The sequence below is a fragment of the Gossypium arboreum genome, chromosome 12 (genome assembly GCF_025698485.1).
Source record: "Gossypium arboreum isolate Shixiya-1 chromosome 12, ASM2569848v2, whole genome shotgun sequence".
NCBI lineage: Eukaryota > Viridiplantae > Streptophyta > Magnoliopsida > Malvales > Malvaceae > Gossypium > Gossypium arboreum.
In genome coordinates this window covers 77,871,935-77,882,448 of record NC_069081.1, presented here as the reverse complement: position 1 = coordinate 77,882,448, position 10,514 = coordinate 77,871,935, and the positions used below count along the sequence as shown (strand labels likewise).

General features: G+C 39.0%; 1 non-coding gene across 1 annotated transcript; it reads left to right on the top strand.

Moving 5' to 3' along the window:
- Positions 1–555: 555 nt before the first annotated feature.
- On the top strand, positions 556–661 carry LOC128286359 (small nucleolar RNA R71). Its single transcript, XR_008276902.1, has one exon. It is a non-coding gene; the product is annotated as a small nucleolar RNA R71 (small nucleolar RNA).
- The last annotated feature ends 9,853 nt before the right edge of the window (positions 662–10,514 follow it).

Below are 10,514 nucleotides of genomic sequence, written 5' to 3'. Positions count from 1 at the left end.
GAGAGAATCTCTTCAAGGTTTGGCTTCTTTTCCTGTTGATAGGGTGGTTGTTGAAAACCCAGAGGATGTTGTGGTCTTTGATTTCCTTGACCGCCCTACGAGAAATTGGGGTGGTTCCTCCAACTTGCATTGTAAGTGTTACTATATGGGTTATTTTGGGATCGAGAGTTATTGTTACCCATATATTGGACTTGTTCCTCCTCGATGCTAGGGTTGAAGGGTTGATACTCTGTGCATGCTCCTCCTCAATTTGTCTCGCACCTCATTACTGGATGTACCAGAGTAGAACAAAGTAAACCATCAATCTTTTTATTTAGAAGTTCTACATTGTTTGACAGCATAGTAACTGAATCGACGTTATAAACTCCTGCTGTTTTAGTTGGCTTAGTCCTCATGACTTGCCACTGATAGTTTTTCAGTGACATCTCCTCTATAAACTCATAGGCATCTTCAGGTGTTTTATTATTGATGGTTCCACCAGCTGCTGCTTCAACCATTTGTCAAGTCGAAGGGTTCAGGCTATTATGGAACGTTTGAACCTGTAGCCAAAGTGGTAACCCATGGTGAGGGCACCTTCTCAGTAAGTCTTTGTATCTCTCCCATGCACCGTAAAGAGTTTCTAAGTCCATCTGCACAAACGAAGAGATATCATTATGTAATTTAGCTATTTTAGCTGGCGGAAAATATTTTAATAGAAATTTTTTGGTCATTTGTTCCCAAGTAGTGATTAACCCTTGTGGTAATGAGTTCAACCACTATTTAGCTTTGTTTCTCAATGAAAAAGGAATAGCCGAAGACGAATGGCATCATCAAAAACACCATTAAGTTTAAATGTATCGCATAGTTCTAAGAAGTTTGCTAAGTGAGCATTGGGATCCTCATCCTGCAAACCATCAAACTGAACAAATTACTGTATCATTTGAATAGTGTTAAGTTTTAGTTCAAAAGTATTTACAGCTACAACAGTTCTAACTATGCTCGATTCAGTTCCTGTTAAAGAAAGTTTAGCATAATCATACATAGTATGTGGAGTAGGATTTTGATTAACCGCAATTGCAGGCGGTAGCTGATTGTCTTGGTTTTTAGCCATCTCTTCGGTTGGGGGTTGAGTATCATCCTTTTGCTCATTCTCTGTGTATCTTAAGCTTCACCTTATTTCTCTTTGGTTTCTGCGAATTGTGCGATCGATTTCTTTGTCAAAAAGTAGTGGTCCTGACGGGTTTCTTCTAGTCATAAACTATAAAAACTTGCCAAGAGAAAGAAAAAAGTAAATTAATAAATAATAATAATAAATTAAATTAAATTAAATTGCAAGAAAAATAAATGGCTAAAGTAATAAAAATTGAGCGTTCCTAATATCTTAGTTCGCCGGCAACGGCGCAAAAAACATGATCGCGTGGTTTCGTGATAGGTTTTAAATATTTATAATAAAGTGTACCTATCGAACAGTAGTATAGTTTTAGCAAGACCGGATTGTCGAACTCAAAGGAGATAAAAGTACTAGTAATGACTGTCTTTTTATTATCTAGCCTAAAAATAAAGAGGTTTTTATTTTAACTAACTAATTATCTAAACTAAGAATTCACAGAGAATGGAATTGGGGAATTGCTTTTGGGAAAATAAATTGAATTAAGACAATACCTAAGGAAAAATCCACCTAGGCTGTACTTGTTATTCTGGCTCCGAATTGGACGATTTATTCATTTAACTTGTTCCGTAGAGATCCCTAAGTTATGTTATTATCCCTATTCAAGACTGATAACGTCTAATCCTTAGATTGAATAATTGAGACCTTTCTCTAATTAACACCCTAGGTTTGCATTAACTAGATCTATGGATCCCCTTTATTAGGTTTCACCCTAATCTGGAAAAATCTTGTCACCCTATGTCTAGGCGTGCAAACAACTCCGCTTCATTATGATGAATGTACTCTTACACAGCGTCTATTCCTCCTCTGAATAAGAGCTTATCTTGAATCAGTATCCTGGATATCAAAACAAGAATTAAGAACACATAATTAAGAACAAGTTAAATATTTATCATACAATTCAGAAAATAATAACAAGATTCGTCTTAGGTTTCATTCCCCTTAGGTATTTAGGGGTTTTAGTTTATAACAAAATAAGAAAACATCTCAAAATAATAAAGAATACAAAACATAAAGAAAACACAAAACTCCTGAAGGGGAAATTGAGGAGAGATCTTCAATCTTAATGATGAATCCGGCTTTTGAGATGGATCAATCGGCTTCCTTGGAGTAATTTCTTACTCCCTATTCCATGTGCCCCTTTTCTTCATCCTCTAGGGTGTATTTATAGGCTTTGGAATGCCTAAGAGCCCTCAAAAGTAGCTTTTTCTGAATTGGACTCAACTTGGGCTCGGCAGGGACACACCCGTGTGCGATTACTTCAGGTTGTACTCGATCCTGCCAAATTGACACGGCCGTGTGGTCTGCCCGTGTTGATTTTGTACTTTGGCCCATTTTCTCCATTTTGGCTCGTTTCTCGTTCCTTTCGCTCTCCTATGCTCTCCTAAGTATAAAACATGAAATTAAAACAATAGGAGCATCGAATTCACCAATTCTAATGGGAAATCATCCATAAAATGCATTAAACATGGGGTAGAAATATGTATAAATTACGGTTTATCATATATTCCTTTACAAAAAGGGGTAAGTTTGATTATATGAAAATAGGTGATGTTATACCACACCTGTTAATGATGTTGGCTTGATTTAATAATTGCAATTTGATTGTTAAATATATGCAAGTGTTGTTCTAAGTTAATGGCAAAATTTTGGTGAGAAATAAAGCCAGGAAATGGCTTTATTTTGTCCACACGGGCGTGTGTCTTGACCGTGTGTGACACATGTCCTGGCACATGGGCATGTGGTTTGGACGTGTGTCCCCCACATCTTAAAATTTAGAAACAGAATGCTCAGAATTGGGCACACGGGCAGAGACATGGGCGTGTGTCACAACCATGTCTGATACACAGCCTAGAACATAGGCGTGTGTCTTGGCCGTGTAAAACCTATACCTAATTTGTGAAAATTAAATTGACCACACGGGCGTGTGGCAGGCCATAAGGTCATGTCAGAGAGTTACACGGGTAAGGACACAAGCTGTGACATGGTCGTGTACCTCACATCGTAAGCCTACACGGCCTAAGACATGGGCATGTCATTTGGCCGTGTAAACCACATGGCCTACTCACACAGGCATGTGACCCCTGTATGAAAGAAAAATATTTAAATTTTGCAAATAATTCTCTGAGATCCCAATTTAATCCCGACTTGATTCTAATGTTTAAATTGGGCCTTGATGGTCTATTCAAGGGACAATATGATTACTTTCGAATATGAATGGTAAATGACGTGAATTACATGAAATTGTTCTGTAAACTTTGGTAATGCTCCGTAACCCTATTTTGGCAATGGATACGGGTTTGGGGTGTTACATTTATTGGTATCAGAGTTATGGTTTAATCAATTCTCAGACTAACATAGCAAGTATGAGTTTAGCTATACATGCCATTATATAATTTTTGATAGTTTGATATCTCCTGACCATTTTTAAATGTGTTTTTCATATAGTAATGTCATCCAACCAAGCTAAAGCTGAATCTGAGAAGGTTGAGAGCACTGCTCAAGCTTTCGTTCAACGAGCTACACCTAGTAGTAGAAGGCCCGTATCTGAGGGCCGAGGTAAGGAGGCAAAGAAAGTCTTCTTTCAAATGATGAATGAGTGGTTCACTGAATATTTGAGAACAAATCCTACTATACAACAACTTCTCCCTCTTGTTCGTCAATCGGTTCCAGAGATGGCACAGGGTGCTAAACATGTTAGAATCGATAAGCCTCCAGTGGATAAAATCTATAAATATGGTGCAGAGGAATTTAGGGATACTGCCGATGATGATCTAGAGAGGGTTGAATTTTGGTTGGAAAATACCTTCAGGGTTTTAGATGAATTATCATGTACACCAACCGAATGTTTGAAATGTGCAGTTTATTTATTAAAAGATATAGCCTACCATTAGTGGAATACCTTGATTTCAGTTGTACCGATAGAAAATGTTACATGGGAATTCTTTCAAACTGAATTTAGAAAGAAGTACATCAGTCAGAGATTTTTGGATCAGAAAAAGAAAGAATTTTTAAAGCTTAAAAAGGGAAACATGATTGTATCTGAGAATGAGTGAGAATTTGTTTAGCTAAGTAACTATGCCAGAGAATGGGTTCCGACAGAGGCTGATATGTGTAAACATTTTGAAAAAGGTTTAAATGAAGATATCAAACTATTGATTGGAATTCTTAAATTAAGGGAATTTGTTGTACTGGCTGATCGAGCACACAAAGCCAATGAATTAAGTAAAGAAAAGAAACAAGCAGAGAGAGAAGCTTGGATTTCTGGTAAAAGATTTATGGGAAAATCACAATCATCTGCTTCAAAGAAATCAAAGAAGTATCATGATCGTTCTACCACTTTTACTGGATATTCTGGGAAAGAGTGATGTAACATCCTGATTTTTGGGTTTTTTCGTGATTCGCGAGATTTTGGTAAATTTTTAAAATTTGGTATATGGTTGTGAAATTCATAATTGGAGTGTGTAAATGGGCTTATGGAAGGCCCATGTGATAGCCAAAACCCGGTAGAATTTTTGAATTTTGGACTTAAGAAGTTAGGGGCTTTGGATAGGTGGTCTTATTAAAAATTGTGGGTAAAATGTATCACAAGAGAGCCTCTGGTAAAGTGGCTAAGTGACGCCACTAAGGAGCTAAAAAGGTGGCGTGTAAGTGGTAGGAGGAAAGCCTGGGTTCGATTCCCTGTGATGGCAAGTGTGATGTTAATTTTTATGCTTTGAGCATGCAGGAGTTATAGCCGAATGGTACTCTGTGGGAGAGAGTTTGAATCAGTCAAACGCATAGATTAAGGAGGGATAAGGGGAGAGATTTTAGGGATTTTAGAGGGAGATAGAGTTAGCCGAATAGAGGGGATTAGAGAGGGGATTTCGGCAAAGGGGTATTAGGTAAGTATTTTCGGCATTAGGGACTTAGGTTGTGCCGTTTTCTCCTTTAAGATTAGTCTTTTCTTTTTCTTTCTTCTTCTCTAGCCGAATCTACCACCCTTACATCCAGCATTCCTTCCTTTTCTTTTCTCCAAAACTAGCCCACTACTCTCTTCTATTCACCTACTACTTCTTTTCTTACCTCCACATTTGTCGAAAAGCCGCAAAAAGCCAAACCTGTGAAGCTTGGTGGTGCCGATTCTTTATTGACCAGCAACCTTCTTTTTCCCTTCACGTTTTGGTAGCCAATCCCTTTATCTTCTCAGTTTTAAACAGTTCAAGGAAGGAGACTGTGGTAAGTATTCATACTCTATACCGATTCAGTAGTAACTGTTGACAAAATCCGAAACCCCTATAGTTTAGGGAGGTGGCCGATTAGAGATATAAGCCTTATTGGGCTTTTTCTTTTGAGTTTTTATGGTTTGTATAGTGGAGTAGATACGTTGGAGGAGCAGCAAGGCGTGGGGTGTCGATTTGGATAGGCTTGGATCATATCGTTAGACCTTGTGAAGGTAAGTGAACTATGGCCATTAGGGGTCTTTAGCCGAATGTGGTAAGGTAGATTTTGGGTTTGATAAGTATGATTTGTACACTAAAACTGGAGGTGTATAACTATAGGTTGCCGTGGGAAATCTCGTCAAGGAATATCGCAAATCAGGTGTGTAACGAACCCTCTTTTGTAGCTTAAATCGATATATGCCGAAAAGGCAAAATGCAGAAATTCTGATATTTCGAGGACTCGTGAGCACGCAAACGCTCACAGGTTAGTTAGTTTCGCTAAGTTTGATGATTGGGATCGTTGGAACAAGTAAGGGCACGATTTTGTGCACGATGGTAAGTTAGGCCTCGAGGGGCTAAAATCGGGCCCATTCGGGTAAATTTGGTAGAAAATGGAATCCTATAAAATTACACGTTAAGACTGTTAATACCGTTGTGGAATATAGGCTACATGAGCCTAGGTGACTAAATCGACATTCGTAGGGCCCATTAGGGGTTTGGGCCCAAAAGCCCGAATTTGATAAAGTGCGTTAAAATCATTGTTTAAACACTTGGAGTGATTGGTAATGGTTAATGAACATGGAAACCCTGATATTTTGGTAAAATTACAAAATTACCCATATAATATGGAAAATGACTATTTTGCCCCTAGGTAAAGATGACCATTATACCCCTAGGGTTTAATTATGAGTTTGATGCATGAGACTTTGATATACATGATTGGACATGATATGCGCATGATATGTATGATATGCACATGATGTATTCATTTATGCATGGGTTGGGTTTTATATGGATGGAGGATGTGCAAAAAGGCTTTTGCCCCAATTTACCGAAAAGGGCTTTGCCCCAGTTTATCAGAAAGGGCTTTGCCCCAGTTATTAAAAGAGGCTAGGCCTCCAGTTATATGATAAAGCAGCTATCTGGCAGTGGAGAGTTTGGTTGGGTGGGTTGAGTTATTCCCCACATGGAGAGCTTGGTTGGTACGGGTGGAGAGTAGCGGTTGGTGGGTTGAGTAGTCTCCCCAAATGGGCTTGCATACATCCATTAATAATGCATGTGGTATTGATTTGGGCCTATGGGCCATACCATCTACAGTAAAGGCTTCGGCCCAGTGATATGATAATGAAAAGGCTTCGGCCCAGTGACATGAATAATGCAAAGGCTTCGGCCCAGTATATGTTGAGATTGAAGTTGGGCTTAGGCCTAGCAGGCTGATATTGTTTTGGGCTCTGAAAGGGGCTTGTTGCACACTGAGTTTCCAAACTCACCCCCTTCCTAACCTTGCAGGTGAGCCTTGATTTGGGGACTTGGAGTCGGAGGGGATTCAGAGTGGCCACAGTGATCGCTTTTGGGCTTTGAAATAAGTGACTGGTTTTCTTTAGTTTTTCTTATTTACTACTTATTTTTGGGTTGTAATAAGGCTATTTTAACTTTGTTTTCTTCTCTTTTCTCGGATTATTTTATTTTTAATAACTTTAAACTGGTTAATAATAATTCAAATGGGCTAGACTTAGGGCGCGTTTTCAAAATGATACTTGTTTTCAAAATAACACAACGTTACGATTATTCGATTTATCAAAGATATCCACTCAAAGAAATTTCAACTCGTTATAACCAAGTGTGGCAATGGTTGTGGGCATGTCTAGGATTGGATCCAACCGAGGAGCTTGGTACTTAAGCAGGCTTCATGGCTCACCTTCTCTGTTATGGATACCTACCTGGTGCCCAGCTTCCATTCACTTTATTAACTTAACAGAAGTCAGTTTTTAAAACACTAAAACGGGACATGGATTTTTAACTTTAATGTGGCACGTCAGATTCAACCATAACGTCTGGGCCGGGTTTGGGGTGTTACATTTAGTGGTATCAGAGCCCGATTGCAACAACTCGACTGTGGGTTTTTAAACGGGTCTAAAATTGAGAATTTCGAACAAAGGTATCTTTTTTTCAAATTTTAAAGAAATTCTATTTTCTGTAACTAAATACATGGTTTATGGTTTTAAATGGTTTGGAGAAAGAACTGGCACACTGAATCCCCGGCACCAAGTCTGTAAGTATACTCTATTTTTGCGTTATGTGATATTGATATGATGCTGAGACCCTACTATGATACTTTAGATAGGGTAGAGTTGTAAAACGGTAGGAATGAGACTGTAGCTAGGCTACGACGTTGCGAAAACAATCTTTGAACTACTATATTTCCATAAGACATCTCGTAATAAACAATTGAACATTAAAATAATGTCATAAAATTCGTAATCAGATAATTTGATATGAGTACAAGAGGAACTCGTGGACGAGGCCGCGGACGTGGTCGCGGAAGGGTGCAGGCTAAATCTTCATCCTCAGGGCATAGGCCAGCTGATGAGGCATTCGTGCCACAGGCAACTGAGACTGGGTCTTATGATCCAGCTACGGGGGATGATGCTTTGTCCCAAGCAATGTTAAGGGTTTTAAAAAGAGTTGCTGGAGCTAGCACTGGGATAATAAATAGGGGATGCATCTCAGAGCGACTTTGGGCTAATGGAGTAGAAGTTTTTAGGGCCGTATCTAGGGTAGTTCCAAATGTGGCTGAATATTGGCTGGAAGCAACAAAGCAGATTATGGACGATTTAGATTGCTCTATGGAGCAAAAGCTGAAGGGGGTTGTGTCATTGCTACGAGACGAGGCATACCGATGATGGATCACCGTAAGGGAGAGCACCCCGATTGAACAAGTAACCTGGGAATTGTTCAAGACTTCCTTTAAGGGGAGGTATGTTAGAGCTAGTTATGTGGATGCCCGTCGAAAGGAATTTTTAAATCTGACTCAAGGTAATAAGACTGTCGCGGAGTATGAGGTGGAATTTTTGAGGTTGAGTCGATACGCCAGCGGGATAGTTGCGACTGAATATGAGCGCAGTGTTCAATTTGAGGATGGTCTTCGCGATGAGCTTAGGATACTGATAGCTCCACAGAGGAAGCGTGATTTCGCTGCGTTGGTTGAAAAGGCTAAGATAGCCGAAGAAGTAAATAGAACTGAATGGCCTAACCGTGAGAAGGATCGACCCAGATTTAGGAGGGATTCTGGACCCCCAAGTGCTACAAATAGGAATGTTAAAAGAGCTAGAATGGAGGAACCGGTTCGAGCAGTTCCAGTGAATACCTTTAGACCGCAGGCTTGCAGGGACTGGGGCAGGGTACATATGGGGGAGTGCTGGAAACGAACTGGAGCATGATTTCGATGTGGGTCAAAGGAGCATAAGTTCAGAGAATGTCCTCAGAAAGCAGCTCAGGATGTAGCTGCAGAGCAAAGGAATGTCCAACCACAGCGAGGAGGACCACCACCACAGAGAGGTCAGGGGCAAGGTGGGGGTGGCAATGGTAATGGACGAGGATGTGGGGCACCCGGCAGGGGTGCTGGACAAGCTGTAACAGCCCTAATTTGACCCTAGTCGGAATGTGGTTTCGGGACCACAAAACTGAGTCATAAAATTTAGTTAAAATTTTATTTGCATACCTTATATGTGTGGTAGTACTTGTATAAAAATTTGATGTTTTAATTTTTATCTTAGGAATGTGAATCTTGCTCGAAAGGATTTAGTTGAGAGACTTAGAAAATTTGATAGGTACATAAGTAAGGACCAAATAGTATTGAAATATGAAAAGTTGGGTTTGCATGTCAAAATGCCCCAAACTATGTTGAGTGGCCGGCCAAGCATGGCTTCATTCTTCCAAGATTATGTTGTTATTATTATTTAATATTGGTAAGCAATTAAAATAGAGGAAAAATAAAGATTAATAATAAGAAAATGAACAAAAAAAAAAGGGTGTTCATCCTTGCTACCCTTTAGCCGAAAAACCAAGTGAAAGAAAGAGAGAAAAGCTTTGGAGAAGTCGGCCATACTAGTATCTAAGTTGAGGTATGTTGAAGTTATTCCTTTAAATTCATGTATATTTTTGGTTGTTAGTTTGAATTCTATCTATCCCATGGTTGGATTTGGGGTTGTTGGAGAGTTGGGATTTGACAAGAAGCTTAAAAATTTTAGTTGATACCTTGATGCTATTAACATGTTAGTTGTATGGATGAACTAAGTTGCTTGTTATGTTAGCATGAAAGTGAAGATGTTAAGTCATTTTGTTGGAGGTGCCGAAGTTGGGACTAAGAAGGGATGAGTATTCTACTAACATAATTGAAAGGGATGTTGCCGATTTTAGAATTTGATTATGGGAGTGGCTATAATGGGCATAAAGATGTTGAACTTAAGAAATGTAGCAACATGCAAATTTATATGATATCACAAATGGAGGTGAAGCTATGCTAGATTGGGAAAAAGTCGATCAAGTGTGCATGAGAAGAATTTAGGTGTTTAGATGATGTTATAGATGACACTATACATATATATATATTCAGCCATCAAAGTGAGTATGTAGGTGATGTTGAGTCAAATTTTTGGTGCACATTCGGGTATGTATATATATATATATATATATATATAAGTATGCCCATTCGTGATGTTACCTTTAATCATGTATATAATCGACTAAATGGGTAATTAGTAAGAGGGGTTGCCGAATATACAAATATACATATGCATGTGTAATTGAATTATAAATGTATAGCAAGATGATTAAACTAGTTTATTTATTTATTAAGCCCGAGAAGTTAAAGAAGGGGAAACAAGCAAGGGCAAAGCCAAGGACATCGAGTAGCCGGGTCGGAACCGTTATACTCAACGCAAGGTAAGTCCTTAAGCACTTTTTGTGAGAACTCCTTGGATAGATATTTTTCGGAGTGATTCTCCTAGTTATTAATATGACCATATGTACAATTTGAATTTAGTAAATTGCTTTACCATGATGAATCAACATAGGGCACTATGTGTGCCGATTGGGAGGTTGAAGCATGAGGGAATCTCAAATGCACTATGTGTGCGATTTACTATAGCACTATGTGTGCGATT